The 18,595-nt window shown below is 37.0% G+C and overlaps 1 long non-coding RNA gene across 1 annotated transcript; it reads right to left on the reverse strand.

Annotated features, from left to right (window-relative positions):
- Positions 1 to 173: 173 nt before the first annotated feature.
- Positions 174 to 17,348, reverse strand: LOC130601610 (uncharacterized). The gene is made up of 3 exons (XR_008972721.1): positions 16,855 to 17,348; positions 12,050 to 12,095; positions 174 to 1,264 (listed from the first exon to the last, which is right to left on the reverse strand). It is a non-coding gene; the product is annotated as an uncharacterized LOC130601610 (long non-coding RNA).
- Between the last annotated feature and the right edge of the window lie 1,247 nt (positions 17,349 to 18,595).

An 18,595-nucleotide genomic window follows, 5' to 3' on the forward strand; every position in this document is an offset into this window, starting at 1 on the left:
AACAGTCAAAAGTCCAGGTAGCAGCAAACAGACATCCTGTAATGAAAAACAAAAAAATGCACCAGGTCTTACTAAGCATAAATATCAGCCACAAACACTTGATCTGAGAAGTAGGAAAACATGCAGAAAACAGGAATTTCATTTCTCTTACTTTAAAAAAAACAAACAAACAAACAAAAAAAAACAAGATGTGTGCAGCATTGTGATACACAATGTCCATCACAAGCCCCAGTATGGCTTTCCTATATAAACTGATCTTTGCAAAACATCATTTGCATGTAGGACAATACACTGCATTATAAACAAATTGAGACTACGGAATTTGCATAGTGCAAAGCTGCTTTTTAAACAAATTACTAATTGCAGGACAATTTAAAGGAAAAATCCCATGGAATTCCTTCCCTCTCCCATGAATAAAGGCTGCAGTATACAAAGTGCAAACACAGAGAAACAGCCAGCTCAAATACAGGTATTTAATTAGCATATTCATGACATTAAATTAAGTCAGCACCTCTTATCCCAGCAGTGATGAGTAATGGCAATGTCCTAGTCAGTGCAAAAGCAGGTTTCTAGTGATCTGCAGAACAGCCTTTCATCACCACACTGCGAACCTGCTACAGCATCCACACAGCATTCATTCCTCTCTTCATCCTCCTAGCATAGCAACAGCAAATATACACATCGCAGTCTATTTTTACGTGACTCTACTGCCCAGAAAACCCTACTGGTCCCAAATAGTTCTCTTCATTAGAAGTGGCTAGCAAAACTGAAAAATGTGAATGAGTTTCTGTGCGTGTGAATGAAAGGGCTGGCTAGCATCCCCACATTTCTGTGAATGAAGCAAGGCCTCTCAGCCTCTGCCAGGCAATCCCTTGGGTGCTCACCAGCCCAGCCAATACCAGCCGGCTCTGATGACTCATTCAGCAAAGCCTTGCTAAATAGTGGAAGATCCCATTTCCAGCACAGGCGGCACCGCTTTTGCGGCAACACTGGGAAATGCAGCTGGCGTCTTAGCAGATGAGGGTGGGTCGCAAAGCCCCCATGGAAGAGAGGGTGTTGCCAAAAAAATGCATGGGGTGTCCACAGGGGTGGCAGGTGAGGAAAACCTGGAAGCCAGATCTGGGTTTCTCCCCGACGTGTTCATTCAGCCGGTTCATTTACATCCAGGATGGGAACATGAATGCGCACATTTTGTTTGATGTTCGATTGTTCTCCCTGTGCACCAGCAGATTCACAGATTTTACAAGTTTGCCTTCAGAGACCCCTGATGAAAGAAAAAAAAAAAAAAAAGGTTAAAATAAAAAAAAAAAAAAAACCACACAAAACAAAGAAAAATAAAACCTTGCGGAAAAAAAAAAAAAAAAAAAGCATATGTTTTATCTCCAAGGACCAGCTTCTGACACTGCTTCACTGGACACAGAAACACTACCAGGACATCCAATGGGTGTTGTGCTCTCCTGGAAATCTGACATTAGACATTGCAAGGGAGTAGTAGCCACTGAATTACCTGGTGCTTGAAAACTGGTGCTTATTTCAGTGTCTGGATGGGAGCTGATCTCCTTTATAAACCCAGCCATAAACTGGAAGAATTAAATGCTTTAAAAACTTGCCTTTTATAGTTCCTGAGACTAGAAAAGGTCAGTAATTTTGCCCTACAGGCAGCAGGTTCAAATCCAACTCCAGGAAATAATGAATTAAATTAGGAAACCTTGTAATAGGCATAAACTGCAATTAAAAATAGCACCTAGTTAATTCTGGCTATTGCTGAACGTTATAATGCGTCTGACATTTCCAACAACATGCCTGTAGCTTGCACACTGACTATACCATGCAAGCCTTAAACAAGATTGTTACTACTGTTATCGTAGCACAATTGAAAGCAAGACATTCAAGTCACGCTTTCTCTCTAATCTGTCTGCACCTCTGCACCTATGCCAGGTCAGCTAGTAAAGTGGATCCAAGTTGAAAATAAGCTTTTTTTTTTTTTTTTCCTTTTTACAGTGATATGAGCCAGACACTGCTACCATGAGTAATAAATGGCTATGGAATAATAAGCTCATTGTTGTCTCAATAATGCAATGGCAGGTAGAAATTCAATGCTGATAAATGCAAAATAATACATAATCCTAGCAATGCATACACTATGAGAGGGTGTACACTGCCTCTGACGAAGTACAGAACTTCTTATGATCCACTGGTAGTTTTGGCATCTCTGACCATTCTGTCTTTATTGGTTTTTTTCTCTGTTGTTTTTTCAGTTCCATTTTCTCACGGATCCTCCTCTCACCCTAATACAGTTTGTGTCTCATGCGACTATTCTTCTTTTTCACCCTCCAAGTGACTCCCAGGGGCTCATCCTGAGCTGCCACCTTTTTTCTTTCTGTATCTATCTTAACTGCCTCTGTAGCCAGTACTTCAGAAGCAAGTAAGTTTTCTTGGAAGCAAAGGGAAGGGGGACAAGACTAGAGGGAGGAAAAGGGACAAACTTCTTTTTTTTTTTTTTAGGATGAGATCTAAAAGGATTTAAATTGTTGTAGGTGCAAAGGTAGGAGACATTGTTCATACACAAGGTAAACCCCGTAAGATGGTGAAACCACCATAAAGAGGAAACACAGGCAGTAAAACTGATACGTTACACAACCTGCAGTAAGAAACTCTCCTGAATGCAAAAAAGGTGACTTTTAGTGACCCATATTTACAGAAATATGAATTGTATAATCAGAATGAGCAGAAGTATCTAGTTCCAGGAACACACTCTGGTTAACTATGTACTCTATAAAAACAAGTGCTAGAAATTGTTAAAATTCTGCTGAAAGCCTATTTGTGTTTTAACTTCCACCAGTGACAGTAAAATCGTTTGTGGACTAAACTGATTTTTTTTTAAAAATGAGCATAAGAAAGACAATGACTTTGGGAAAAAAATCCAACCAGAATTTGGGTTAGCTAAGTTATAAGAAACAGTGAATATGCCAGACAAAATTAAATACAGATGCTGCTATTAGTTTTAATTGCAGCATACAAAATGTAGCCATAGGGCCATCATAGTTGACATTCCTCTTTGCAACAAGCCCCAAACAATTAATGTTACTATGATGCAGCATTAAGCCGTCAGTAAATAGGATGCTATTTCTCACACTGTAATATGATGGACACAAGTGTTAATGCTCTGCTACAGTAAATCATCTTGCAGAATCTTTAACACCACAAATGGTCAATTCCTCACATAAAAAAAACAGTATTTTGATAGTACAAGGGTTTCTAACATCCTGTGGGGACATTTCTTCTCTTGATCAGTTAATTCAGAAGGGAAAATACTAGCCTTCCTTGCACAAACTAGATATATACCAGAAATCTCTCATCCATGTATTAATCAGCCTAATTCAGCTTTATGTAAGACAACCTCTGATGATGTAGTTACAGACAAACAAGATAAAATCAAGACAAGCTAAAAAGGATTATGATCTAACCTTCTCAAGAAGGTATGTAGGTGTTTTAATAAAAAAAAGTTTCTAAATGATTTTATCTTTTCTGTTTGTACATACTTACTACATCATAGTCTGTCTTCCCCTGTGTCTCCAACTCACCTGCACGCAGACTATGTTACATGTTCATGTGATTTCATGGGAGACTCATCACATAACTGGTAGAAAGGCACTGAAGTTTCCATCAGCGTAAGGAAGAAGAGCCGTGACAATGTAGCTCTACTTCAAAACATTTTGCAGGGAAAAAAAAAAAACAAAAACAAAAACCCAACAAAAAACACACAGACTGGGCTCACTCAGTTTTTTTTCCATGCTGGGTGTTTGAGTCAGACCTTGGGTTACTGTCCTACACAGAAAATGCCCCAACAACAAAAAAAAAACAATCACAGAATCATAGAATAGTTAGGGTTGGAAGGGACCTTAACATCATCTACTTCCAATCCCCCTGGCATGGGCAGGGACACCTCACACTAAACCATGTCACCAGGTTCTGTGCAGCCTGGCCTTGAACACGGCCAGGGATGAAGCATTCACAACCTCCCTGGGCAACTCATTCCAGTGCCTCACCACCCTCACAGTAAAGAACTTCTTCCTTATATCTAACCTGAACTTCCCTTGTTTAAGTTTGAACCTGTTACCCCTTGTCCTATGGCTACAGTCCCTAATGAAGAGTCCCTCCGCAGCATCTGTGTAGGCCCCCTTCAGATACTGGAAGGCTGCTATGAGGTCTCCATGCAGTCTTCTCTTCTCCAGGCTGAACAGCCCTAACTTTCTCAGCCTGTCTTCATATAGGAGGTGCTTCAGTCCCCTGATCATCCTCATGGCCCTCCTCTGGACTTGCTCCAGCAGTTCCATAGTTCCAAAGGACTGTAGGCAAAAGCTATGGATCCCCCCTAGCAAAAAAACACAACCCCAAAAAAACTCCACAACACCAAACCAACCCCCAAAAAACCCCAAACCTAATTTTTAACAACTCCTAGTTGATTTACTTCAGAAGAAAACTCCTGTAAATTCCCTCCTTCTTCCTTTCATTCTCGCCCCTTTTCTCTCTCCCAGAGTTTTGCGGTTTCCATGGCAACCTTATTGCTAAGGGTGGGCTGTGACAGTAAATGGGAGCATTATTTGCAGCTCTGCAAGTTACTTCTCTGGAAAACTACATTGTTGGAAGTATTACTGTTGAAAATCAGTGATCATCAATCATTAATGATCAACTTCCAACTTAAGTTCCATCAGTGGAATGTAAAATTAAAGTCTGAAATAAGCCTACAGATTTCCATGTGGATGCTTCACTTTTGAGTCAGAAGCTGACCCTAAACAAGGAGGATGTTAGTTTCTGTTAGCTGAAAATACTGAAACAATTCTATCTTAAGACATTTTCACCCTGCAAAATATGACATGAAATATTTGGAAGAAAATGAAACTTGTAACTCCTTCTGCTCCATTCGTGGTTCCTGGGGGCCTATTATTAAAAGTCAACGTACTACAGAAGTTCAGATTAAAGATGGATCTCAGATAATACCTGAATCTGAACATGACACTAAGCTTTTGCAATGCCGGATCAAACAGAGGAGTGCATTAAAATCTGCAAACCAGCAGTAAATCAACTTTGTAACATGGGACCTGCTCTTAAGAAAACCCACATTTTACAGCAAATTTTTCCTTTCTCTAAGCCAGTCCCAGAAATAAGAAAGAGAAATGGCAGCAGTGTAATAGGGTTTTATTTCCCAAATACAACCTAAAGCTCAGCCATGTCTGTGTGGCTGCCTGTACCTGTCATAGCCATTTGTGGACACTCTCCTTTCTCCCTGTCCCAAGCTACCCACAGCCATCTGCACCAGAAGCCAAACTCCAGAGCCAGCATATTAGCCTAAACAGGGACTCTGCTTCCCAAAGAAATACCTTCCAGTCATGTTTTCCTCTCTGTCCACAAACTACCACTTGGTTGACAAACTGTACTGTATGGTGGATACTTTAGCAAGAGGCCCATAACCTTCCCTCTGGTCCTATGATGCACTCATACTGATGGAAATGGCAGCTCTTCTGGGCATGTATGAATTAACATCCAAGGGTCTCCAAGTGTTTTTATTTTGAGCAATCTGAAAAATTGGCGACTCAGAGGAGAAAGTAAATAGCAATCAGTTCACTGACAAATTACACAAGAACTCTTTCTGCTCTCTCTCTCTGATGAGAAGCCAGTCATTTGTTTCTTTGTTAACCCAGTGTCTTTTTGGTTCTCATTCATGAGATGCATTTAATAATTCAGTTGTTCTCTTTTCTGCTTTGTAGTAAGGTGCCTATTTTTGTTCTTGTGCTTTTTGGTAGGGTTTTTTTAATTTTTTTTTTTAATTCTGTTTATATCTTACCTTTTTTTCTGCTTATATCTTATTTTCCTAAAAATGGTTTGTGAAGTTGCTTTAAAAAACAAGTGTATGAAGTTCTGAGCTTCTTGCTTATTTTAATAGGAGGGAAATTTCATCACAACTTTTCCCAACTCAAATTGAAGTCTGGCAATTTTAACTGTTTCCGAATTTGTGTACAAGATTTCTTAGGTAACCTGATTAAAATGCAGAAAAATACCTATGAGGTTTATTTTATTAAAATAATTTATTAAAATATACCATTGGTTGCCAATCAAAAAGTATGTTTGTTTTAATGGACATTTAAATTGTTTTATTAATATTTTCTTTTCTAAATAACAAAAAATTATGCATTGATTATACAGTATACATATAAATATGCGTTTGTATGTATAGAAATGAGAAGATAGTACCTACCCTTTATTAGGATGGCTAAATACTGGCAAGAAGAGCACCAGTGGAAAGGATGAGGTAGAGAAATGCACAATGTTCTTGTTTATATCTTCTGGCATCATGCAGGGCTAACTGTACCTTGTCTGAGCAGACAGCAGTAAATTAAAAATACTGAACTTTCCCAAATCCATGTGTTTCCCCTCCCCTAATTAAAAGGGTATAATCAAAATTGTAAGAACTGAAACCCAATAGAGAGCATAAATGGTCATCTCTGTCTTATGCTGCATATTAGTAGTACAAACTGCTGGCCTGAGTCACTGTACCTGTTTGCATTAATGTTGCTTGTCATCTGACCTGAAGTGATGGTTAACATCTTCCTGGGTACAGTCATACAGAAGAGGTATCCACAGATGTGTACATATGCATGTGCACAGGCAGTGGCAGACATTGATCCCAGCTCACAGTTCCAGATGGGAGAAAAAGGCATTGAAGCTACCACACAGGCTGAGAAGGCCTGCTATGGAAGTAAAGCAGAAGGAAAGATCCTACTAAGTGGAACTTAGGAAATAATTCTTAATACCTGACAGCAACAGTAATGCTGTATCTCCAGGTAGTTCAGTAAGTTTAAATAATACCTGCCAGCAACTGTACTGCTGTATCTTCGGGTAGTTCCACAAGTTTACATGACAGCACATCTGCAAGACTATCTGTACACTATCATTACAGTCATCATGTTAGCATTGTATAAATGTGGATTGTCTACTGTTATTATTCACTTTGGGACAGGAAAGAGTACGGTACGGATCTATACTGTTATGAAATTATTATCTGCCACTGAATTAACATGTTAAGCCTCTTCTCCAACAGTTATTACTGGCCACCATAAACTGCAATTACCCTTAAGTTAATACTTTAACACAACTAGCAGCTCTTTAACTCTCTAGGATTAACAAAACAATGCCACAGCAGTGCTTTGTCCTGCTGAAGCTGCTAAGCTACCCAAATGCAAGAAACTATACCACCAAAACCATGATTTTGCACATAACATTGTGTAAATACTAAGAGTCTGCTTTTGCACAGCACCTGACCAACATATGCCTGGCCAGCATATCTAAACTGGCAGAAGTCTGTTGTTTAGCTACAAGCATTAGGATTCCCATGTGGCTACAAAAAAAAAACTAAAAACTCAATAATGCCAAAATAAGTCTACGGCACAAAATTCTGCATCAGAATAAATATACATCTGCCTCCTGTGCAGCGACTCTAGTATTGACATGAATGTTCACAGACCACCATGACAACAGTGAAATGAGAGAAAAAAACTATATTAGGAGGTTTCAGTATAGTGGGGTGTGGGTAGATGGCAATGTTCCTGGACTGACCCTTTTTTTATCTTGCCAGTAACGTTTTAATTTTAACATTTTTGGACAAAAGTCGTTTATGAAAAAGCAGAACATTCTTTTCTTTTCTTTTCTTTTTTAAAAAAAAAAAGTTCTATATGCATAAATTATATTTAACTGCTCTATACTACATCTTTGTAACTCGTAACATGCAGACACTTTCATCCCATGTACACACACAGCCATTCCACGCAATAAACGTTCAGTCATGCAAAACTAACACCTGCCCTCTGCTGTCCAAGCTGCAAAAGAAGCTGGAAGGAGTTTTTCCCTTCTACAAAGCACATTAACTCTCACTAGAGCATTAGGATTTATGGGCAACTAGATCACCAACCTGCTAATCACACCTAAAAGAGGGAGTAAGGAGAATGAAGAACTTGTATCTAAGTCCCTGCAAAGCCATGTTACTGCAGTGAGAAGTGTGGGCCATCAGAACATAAGACTACAACTTAATCCTGTTTAAGAAGGCAGCAACGTCTTGCTCACCTGTCTCATCTGTTCAGAAGCATATTGCACCCACCAGCAACCCTGCTTCAGTTGTTGCATCAGCTTTTCATGCTTTTGAAAGGAAACTGTCTATAAATGGTCACCTATAGGTAACCCATCTTCTTCAGCTTTGAGGAGGTCCTTTGCAGCAGAGGTTACATCACTTAAGGAAAAGGATGAATGCATGAGCAGTGTAGGGAAGATCATATGGTTCATTCTTTTGTAATTTTTAATTATGTCCACAAAATTGTCTTGTAGCTATGAAGCAGCAAACAGATCAAAAGGATGACTAAGAAAAAAAAAAAAGAGTTGAATTCTTCATAACAAAAACTTAAAATCTAATGCTTTTAATAAACATGTTCTACATATTATCAGGGATATTACCAGTACTGCAAAACTGCACAGATAACATCAAAGACATGGGCAATACAACCAACATGATTAGTAGCAGGAGTTGTTTTGCTATCAATATGTTGGAGTGAAAAGACTTTGCAGTATGCCACAGAGAAGTGTTTACATTTAGGAGAAACAACGATTTGCTAATCTAAGTTTGGAGCTTCAGACCATATTCTCTGTTCTCTAAAATCCTGAGACTATTCATATGCCCTTGATCTATCTCACAAAATATGCCAACCTACCTTTCATCTCTGTCCTCATGCAGACTGGGATAAACCTGTCATAACTGCTTAAAAAAATCACTTAACTGTACCTCAACACATCATTGTACTTTGGTACACTTGTTTTTATTATGGTTATCTCAGTTATCATCTCTTATACTAACACTCAGAAATTGAAAATCTGAGTTTGCCGATTTGCCAAGTTCCACATACTAAAACAATTAGAACCAGTTCAGCTCACACCTCAAAGACTCACTTCACCGTGACCATGATTACTATCATGAATTAGAATACAAAACTCAGGATTCCTCAGTATTTTGGCAGGTCTCAACAACTGGTCCAGCTGTTCAGTTGGACATTCATCTCAACAGCATTAAATATGACACCATGGAATTTGCAGTTAACCAACATGCTTGAAATAAGCTTACCCCTAATATGCACAGTTAATAATACCTAGAACAAAAGGTAAAAAGGAAGCACTGTTAATACCTACTCTAATCTTTCACACAGCACAGGGAACACGTCTTCTGAGAATTAATTCTTCACTGGACCACTGTGTTACTTTCAAGGAAAACACCTAGCATTTAATAGAAATTCAGAGGGACTGTCAAAATTCAGGGTAAATTGCTAATGTAATCTAATTACCTCACCCAAATGTTTGCAAGCAAAAGCATAAAACAAAACCACCTCACATTACACTTTCAATTAGCATGAGGAGATGAGGTGGTTTTCTAGGTTCAAGGCTTAAAAATGTTAGTAGCTACCAGCACTGGGCATACTCCTACATTATGCAGCCTAATGTTATAGACAGATTTGTCCCCACCTGCCATGATTCATGCAGTCCAGTCAGGTAATACAGTAACATTATCCAACAGAGCAAGGGCATAATCTACAGGTAAAAGCATACACAAGTTTCTGGATCCTGATTATGGACCCCATGAGTAATGATATTCTGCTGTTACTTCTAATTTTGATGTAAAATTGTGAAAGCCCTCACTGAAAGAAGAATGAAAAGAATTCTGAGGCTGTGCAGGGCACTATTGCCAGGGAGAGTGATGGGCAAGGGAGGGAACATACTTAGCAAAAACAAGCTCTGGCAATGTACCCTAATTGTTGGCCCTTCTAGCACTGGTGTCTAAAATGCAGCCACATAACGAATATTTTTAGTAAACAAAATGCTCATATGAAAAATAATTTTACTGTTTCTTTGATAATCTCCTTGCCCTCAGATAAAGTAGACAAAGTGTATATATATATATATTTATATACACATACACACACATGCTTTCCCGGCCTTTCCTTTTATATGTAACCAAGACAAAGAAGCATTTTATTTCTAAGGCTCTTTTTCTCTTGTTGTATATTGATATGCTGACTCCTACTATGCACACAATTTTTCTGTAATTTGAACACTTTATAAATACCAAGTAGCAAAATCAGCAGACAACTTACATAATTCTTTTTTTCTCTCATCACTATGCAATATTGCATGATGGGAAACGATGCACATATTTCAACTTGCTAACTAATGCTGCTTTCAACCTTACTTGACCATTCTCCCCTGAAACTGCATTTTTATTGGAGAATGCCAGTGTCAGTGTTCAAAGCATATCACATTCTTCAAAGACTACCTCTTGAAATTAGCAAGAATATTAGACCAATTTTAATTTCATTAAAGACAGCACTAGATTTAAAAATATGTAGTTTTTGAGGATGCCAGGTTTCTTCTGTTAACGGGAGTCATACATTTCAAAATCAACATTTGATTCCACGAGACATTCAATTGTACTTGATATGGAGATTGGTTCTGGTGTTTGTAGGGTTAACCGACTGAGTCGTGACTACTTGTAACTGTCAAATTCTCTCCAAGGATAAATAATTAAAGCTTCAGGAAGAATAAGCACACAGGAAGTGGTGGAGATTGGATGTACGTAGGTGTTGAGGACATTCATTTTTATCCAGTCGTTGAATAAAAAACACATTATTCATGCAATCTTGTTCATTCACTGCTACGTGACCTGCACCACAATAGAAGACTGCAGCATCCAGTGCTGAACTGCATTCAAGGCAACGATGAGAGGACTCAAACAGTATCAGCATACAAGAGCAAAATGCTACACTGTAGGTGTATATGCAGGCTTTAGTTAATGCTGTAGCTCTTATGACTAATGCTGCAATGACACAAAAAAACTGTTTCTTGTAAAATTTCTTCCTTTGGGTACAATAAAAATAGCAAGTATTAGCCTTAAAGTGAAATGATTTCACTTTCTCTTCAGCTTAGGTCTCCCAAGTGTTGTTAATGATCACTTTCAGTTGAAAAAAACCCAACCCATACCAAATAAAATTATTCATTAACTTGCAAAGCAAAGCAAATGCAACACATTGTAGTATTTGGGGTGCAAAAATCTTGAAAAGAAATATTCCAATAAAGTGAACACTGAAAGGTGTAAAATCTACAGCAAAGCAACCTTAGCTGTGAAGAACAAAAAAAAAAAAAAAGCCAAAAAAAAACCAGAAAAACAACTCTTTTTTTTTTTCTGTTTGTTCCTGAGGTATTTTAAAAGAACAAGAACAGCTCCCTGCTTTGAAATAGATTCCTTTGCCTTCACATTCCTATTTCTGTCCCATATTTACTCACTGCAAATTCTATCTTTGGCTTGATACCTCATATGCCTGTTAACTACTCTGTTAAGCACAGTTGTTTGCTTGTTTGAGTACCTGTATAGCATATCCAAAAGGTTAAAACTTTAAAAAGGTTTAAAAAAAAACTTTAAAAAAGGTTAAAACAAAAAACAAACAAGACCCTAGGGAAAAAATCAACCAATAACTGCTAAAAAGTCAGATATCTACAATCCCATATTAAGGTCCATGGTTACTGGAAAGCAAGGCACCTGCTGAAGTATTCATCTCATCTCCCACAACTACCTACTCACTCTGGCATTTTTAAATACCAGATCAGTTACATCATTCTTAGTAGCAGATGTTACAGCTTCATATCTTATATCCAAGCACAGGCTCAACTGATGAGGATTTTTACTTTCATTTATCATGAAATGCAATGATCCTGTAAAAAAGTCTTGAAAGCTGAAGAATCCTCTAATGACAAATCTGAGTGTTTCAAATGTTATCAGAATAAAAACTCATTTTATTTTGACATGAAAGACAGAAGTAATCCAAAAACACTGTCCACAGATTTAAAGCATGTAGGCATGAGAAAAAAATAGTTTCTTATCACAAAAAAATAAAAAATAAAAAAAAAACAACAAAAAACAGACAACTGAAAAAGACCCTAAGGAGATTTTAAAACTACAAACTTTGCTACTAAATATGCTTCCTTGGAGAATTAATGAAAAACAGTATCTGCAGAAAAAAATGGATGCACATGAGAAAAAGAATTAAGGTCCTCACAGATTAGAAGAGAATTACATAGAGGTTGTTACAAAGAAGATGAAAGCAGAAGGAAGGAAAAGAAAAATTAGACTAGAAATGTACCTGAAGAATAAATTAGCAAAAGACTCTGCAGAAATTTGGAAATATATTAATGGTTGAAATAGGACAAGTTTAATTGAGAAATAATTGGCAAACTTAAAAATATCAAAATCCTCAAAGAAAATCAGGTTATTTTGCCTTGGACAGGGCAACTAGGTCTCTTAACAGAGACTTGAAGATATTCTCAAAGATTATTTGGAGAAAAAAAAAATAAAAAAATCATAGTTCATATTTATTCTGAAAAAAACCCTGTTCCCTGCTTGCAAACTGCAACAAAGCATTAAACAATTTACTGGAAAAATTCACAAAACACAACAAAGTTATCTTACTGCTATACTAAACGGCGTGTGAAAAAGCTCCCATAGAAGAGAATGGTCCCTTCAAAAACGAACTGCTATCAAATACAGAATTAGGAACCAGTATGAAAGTTTAGGTAACAGGTTACTCCTCCTCCACTTGCGTTAAAGGTAAGAAGAGCACTGGAGAGAATCTGAAATTGAAAAATACTGAAAAATTAAAAAGGCAAAGTTTCTCCTTTGTGCTCTTCATTGGTCACCCTTTTCACTGAACTCCTAGTGTAAAAATGTATTGCTATAACAGGACAACATGAGATATAATTAATCTAAAGAATTATCCTGTGTCCCAGTGATGTAGTACTAATGGTTACCAGTGTTGTAAAACATTTGCCTTGTATTTCGAAAGAAATTAATCAAGATAGTGATAAACCACCTTAGAACAGTAAACATTATTTATGTTGGGATCCAAGATTATCTAGCTCCTTACGGTTACATTTGTGTGATATTAACAACTGTGTGACATTACTGAGGAGAAAATAGTTTTTCCAATATTAATAAGGAATATAATATTAACATCTCAATACTGTTTCAAAATTGCAAAATGATTAACTGGAATGGAAGAGTAACACAATTCTGCATTTATAATCGGCAGGTCATAAAACACTAGTCATATCCATGATAGATTCGTTTCAGGGTTTAGCCCAGAAAAGGTTACTGACTTGAGAAAAGGGCACTGCTGACAGTGCTGGAAGCCAGACTTCTGACTGCATGTTTTATGAAAAAGAGGACATTCTCTCAATGTTACTGGCATAGAAGAAAAAAAGAAAATAAAGACTTTCCATTTTAAAAAGGCTGGCTACAACCAGGTAGCTTTCGTAATTCATGATTTGTGGTATTTGTGAAAAAACACTTCCTAGATAATAAGAGGTTGACCAACACGAGTCTTTTCAGAGCAACAAATGAAGGGGATGAATGAGATCTATTGCTTGGAAAGTTCAGATATGTCAATGAGAATTCAATGTGTTTAAAATAGCCACAGAAAGCCATCTCAAGTATAATTATAGCATCTCACCAGAAATGCAACATGACCATAAACAGCAGAACTGTTTTTATCCCACCCATATATAACACATGTCTCTAACAAGTTAATATACAGATTGCAGGTGGGAGTTTCCAGTTTCAAAGCTACTTTTGTCATTGAGTGGCATGTCCATTACATCCATTTGCAACACACCTAATTTTAGGCACTTAGTGGAGAGGCTTAAGTTAGAAACCTAGTCATTCTAAACTCTCTCTACAGGCTATGGAAAGAGATAGCGACAGGCGGCTGACTAGATTCTACCACAGCTGAATTACAGTGAATGCCTGCTTAAGTAATTCAGACTGAAGCTACCTGGATATTAGCAGTTCAAATGTTTGAATAACATTTGGAACAAACAAATTCCATCTAATCATTAAACAAGCTGTATTCTTCTCTGCCCTAATTCAGATCTTCTCATTAGCTGTTTCTGTGAAAAGCAACTCGGTCGCCTTATAATCATCATTCCTTCTGTAGTTAGAATCTTTTTAAAGAGATAATTTTTCCTCCTTCCGCCTCCTATTTCCCCAGGTGGCAAAAAGCTGTTAAAGTATTCTCTAGGAGGCTAGCACAGAAGAGTCGGGTTTTTTATATATATATAATTCCAGGTAAGTGAGCAGCTGGTCCACCTAACAGCTTAGTATACTTTAAAAATACCCATAATATCCAAATACTTTGAATGGTATTTAAGGTTTTTGTATTCTCACAGCTGAAACCTCTGCTCTGTCCCACATGCTATTTACTAAGAGGGAGCCTGGGAAGGTATCATCACTTACCTATTTTACTCTGAAAAGCAAAATCCCTGACAAAGAACTTGTTGACAGCTACAGTTAAACAATTTAGAGGATGTTACAGCAAGTCTTGGAAAATGGTGATAGGAAAAATAAAGGCACTTACTGCCTCTTCCTTGTAAACCATCTACAGTTTAAAAATATGAAAGCAGGAAGCTATCTAGTCAGTGTATGTAATGTAACAATACATTTCCTGAGCTAAATATAATTGACTAAATAAACGCAAAAACATGGAGTGCAACTGCAAAAACAGAACTAAGCAAATGTGGAAAAAAAACCCCCACAAACCGAACAATCAAAAACAAACAAACAAAACAAAAAACCACAACAACCAAAACCCCACCAAAACAAAACACCCTATCTCCTAGGCCAAAAAACATATTCCTGAAAGTGCAGGTCTACATCTTTTATGGAAAAACATACATGTAAAAATATATATGTATGTTTTAATGAAACCATATATATATATATATGGAAAATAGATATACATTCCATATATATTATATACACTCTCTCTATATTTTTATATACATATATTCCATAAATATAAATATATATATTTTAAAGATATATAATTCTATGCAAAACCATATATATATATAAGCTATATATATGTTTATGGAAAAAAACAATGTTTTATGGGAAAAGATATATGTATATATAAATTCCAGAGATTGGAACTTATTGCAGATGAATCCTACATTATAAACATTTCAGAAGAGGTACTTATACTTTTCTTACGTGCATTGTGAGAGGGTAACAAATCTTTTGGAGGTGAAATAATGTATAAATGAATAAATTCATGAATAAAACTACATTTTGTGCAAGTATGTAATGGAATGGCATTTCAGTTCTCCCATTAAATCTTTTGCTGCTCACTATTCACTAGGATGGGATTTTCTTTGTAGAATATCTCAGATAAAGATCAGAAGCAAGCAGATACACAGTTCTCTCCGTTAATTACAGTATTTCTGAGGAGCCAGGTAAGTCTAATGAACCCCATTAATTAACAATGATGCATGATCAGTAGAAGATTACAGTAATCTTTGTGTGCTTCAGAACACTTGTTTTAACCTAGCAAATCAGAGCCTCTAGATTAATTTAAAACCAAACTGGGACCGTGCTACCATTATCTTCCTTCTAATCATCATCACCATTAATATTTCAGTGATACATCTTATGGACAATAAGAAAATAATTTGAAATTTTACAGTCCAAGAAAGTCCCATAGAGCAGGAGACTTCACACAGTGCTAAACCATCCTAGAAGGATACCTGCAATGACTGGAAAGTAGTAAGTGAGTAAATACACATTCTGACCTACAGATTAGATGCTAGGAAGAAGTTCTTCATTGTGATGGTGGTGAGGCACTGACACAGGTTGTCCAGAGAAGATATGGCTGCCCCATCCCTGGTAGTGCTCAAGGCCAGGTCAGACAGAGTTTTGAGCAACCTTTTCCAGTGGAAGGTGTCCCTGCCCATGGCAGGGGAGTTGGAACTAGATGAGCTTTCAGGTCCCTTCCAACCCAAACCAGTCCATGATTCTATTAACTGAGAAATAAACATATTCTTATTCACCCTTATGATGTGTACGTATTCTTCAGTGCACTGACAGAAATGCATGGAGAACTAGAAGAACACAAGAATTTATTCAAATTACCTATGCCACCTCAAATCATGAATCTTCTTTCAACTCTTGGGCACATGTGCTAGTATGTCATGCATGCAGCAAAGCCTGCAGTTAATACTCAGAACAGGGTACAACAGAAGCAAGGAGGTGACCAGAGTATCTGCAGAAACAGAACTAAAGTGGCACTTTTCCTAATCCTAAATGGAGAAGGAGAACTGAATTCAAGGAACCTATTCTGTCCCTGGCAATTATTTGCACTGGGAAAACACTTTCCAGTTGCTTTCCAAATAATAGGACTTAAGCATGTGGTTGCATGTATGATTGCTCTAGAGCAGTCCTGTTTGAATGACTAAAGTGAATTTGTATTCCTCTCCCCCCTGATTTTTGAGCTGCAGGAAGAGGCATCCTCCATAATGCTAAATTATAAATGTGGCAGATTGAGATCCAGCAATTGAATGGTAGTCACAGCTATAGATCTCATTCAGAGCGTCATAAATATGACAGCCAACCATCTCAAAAAACTGTGATCATGCTTAGCAGATGCTAACAACATCCATTTCATTTAGTTTTGCCTTCTGCACGGTGAAAATATTGTAATTTTGTAGGAATTACTGTCAAACTCACAGCTCTAATTACATTCTGCCATTTTAAAGTGCTTGTATATGCATTTAATGCTTCCAAAGATGTCACTGTGAATATCGAAATTCTCTGCTCATTCACAGAAGAGACACAGTATTAACAGCCAATGCAACAGCACCGTAAAGTAAAGACAAATCACCACGGAAAGTAAGGTTCAAGCTATAATTTTTCCAAGTTAAAATCTGTGGCACACTTACATAATTACATTTGTAGTGTTGCGAAATACTTGGTTTCCTCCTTTTAATCTGCTTCATGCAGCAGAAAGAATTCGGATGGAGCCAAAATACTTGTTGAAGAACTGCTGATTTTAGACTGAGCTTCAGACTCTTCCCTGATGTTTTATTTTTGTCATCATAGAAGTGGAGCAAACAAAACGATAAAAATAATTTGATCCTCTTACTGTATCACTTCTCCTGTTGTTCTCTGAAGTGTCAGAGTAGAGTAGGTTCAGCACTAGGTTACTGGACTGTACAATCCATATTGCAATATATATACCGTAATCTATGGAGAAAAAAAATCATCTTCAGCAAGAACATTCTTATCCTGTGACAAGTTGAAACTGGAGCACACAAAGCATTCCATACTGTTAAAACAGTATGCCTTCAACAAGCATAGTTGTAGTTATAAAAGCTCAATCAGATGACTTTATTAAAAAAAAAGCAACCTATTTAAACATATTTAAAGCCTCACTATCTAGCTCATCTCCTGGAAACACCACAAACCCCACAAGTGATAAAGCACTCTGAAACCGGGCAAAGTGATGTTTTATGGTAATAATTAGAAATATGTGCTTTGGAAAATTTGGGTAAACTGTGGATTTGCTTAAGCATCTCTATCAGTCTTCAGTGGATTAGTGAAGAGAGTTGCTACTACTTAATATCCTTCGGGAAGTTCTTTTCCCTTTCACACTCCACCTGATCTCCAGAAAGGAACTGACTGCATTGACAAACCAACTCTACGAAGATCTTAAATCACCGTATTCCTGATTCCCACATCCAGTCCAAGAGGTCTATTCCAATTTTACTTTTTGAGAAAGTACAATATTAAACATCCTGAAAGTTGATTTTTTTCACTCTTTCAAATATTAGGGTGAGAGCTTAAATAAGGGGATACAGCACCAAATTAAGTAAAGGCTGTCATTAGTTGATACTAATTTACTGTAATTTACCGTGGTTATGTACAGATCATATAAATGAGAGCACATGTTCAATTAACAGATGATGCATTACAGGACTGTTTGCTTTAATTTTTCAACAATCATATAGAGCATTTTTTATAGCAAATTTATTTTAGTATTATTCCATTCCAAAATTCTTCACTCAAATCTTTTTTTCCCCTTGTGGCTCCATCTGCTGATTGGAAAATTGTTACAAGGTACCATGGTAACGCTTGCTATGCTACAAGACATACTGAAGAAAGTTTTCAGACTCCTCAGGCATCACTAAGCCACACAAAAATATACAATAATGTCAGAGTAAGACTCCAGAGATACTATTTTAGGAGATTTCATAGATTTATTATTTATATATATTTTACATTAAAAAAAAAATAATACACAGGTTGTGGGAAAAGTGTCTGCCCATAATGAAAAGCAATTTGGTATTTTACAGATGCAAAACATTTTGCTGTTTAAAATACACTTCAGTGCTCTCAAAGTATGACCTGGCAATCTTGAAGCCTAAACTTCACTGCTCAGCATGCAACTACTGACATAAATGATTAACACCATTAAAAGCCAGGTAATAAGCATAAGGATTAGCTTTGAGGGACAGCAGGTTAATCTCTTCTCCAGCCACTAGAAGATTCTTTTACAAGAAAATTCAGAGCATATACTAATTTTATCTTTATGAAAGTCTGTATCAGTCACCAAAGATAGATACACTACCTACAAAGCTATTCTAAACTTAAACTGCTCTTGTGTGCTCAAAATCAAGCTAG

Source organism: Pezoporus wallicus, unplaced genomic scaffold (assembly GCF_028554395.1).
Source record: "Pezoporus wallicus isolate ANWC-B61680 ecotype Strahan unplaced genomic scaffold, APGP_CSIRO_Pwel_v1 contig_10094, whole genome shotgun sequence".
In the NCBI taxonomy this organism is placed as follows: Eukaryota; Metazoa; Chordata; class Aves; order Psittaciformes; family Psittacidae; genus Pezoporus; species Pezoporus wallicus.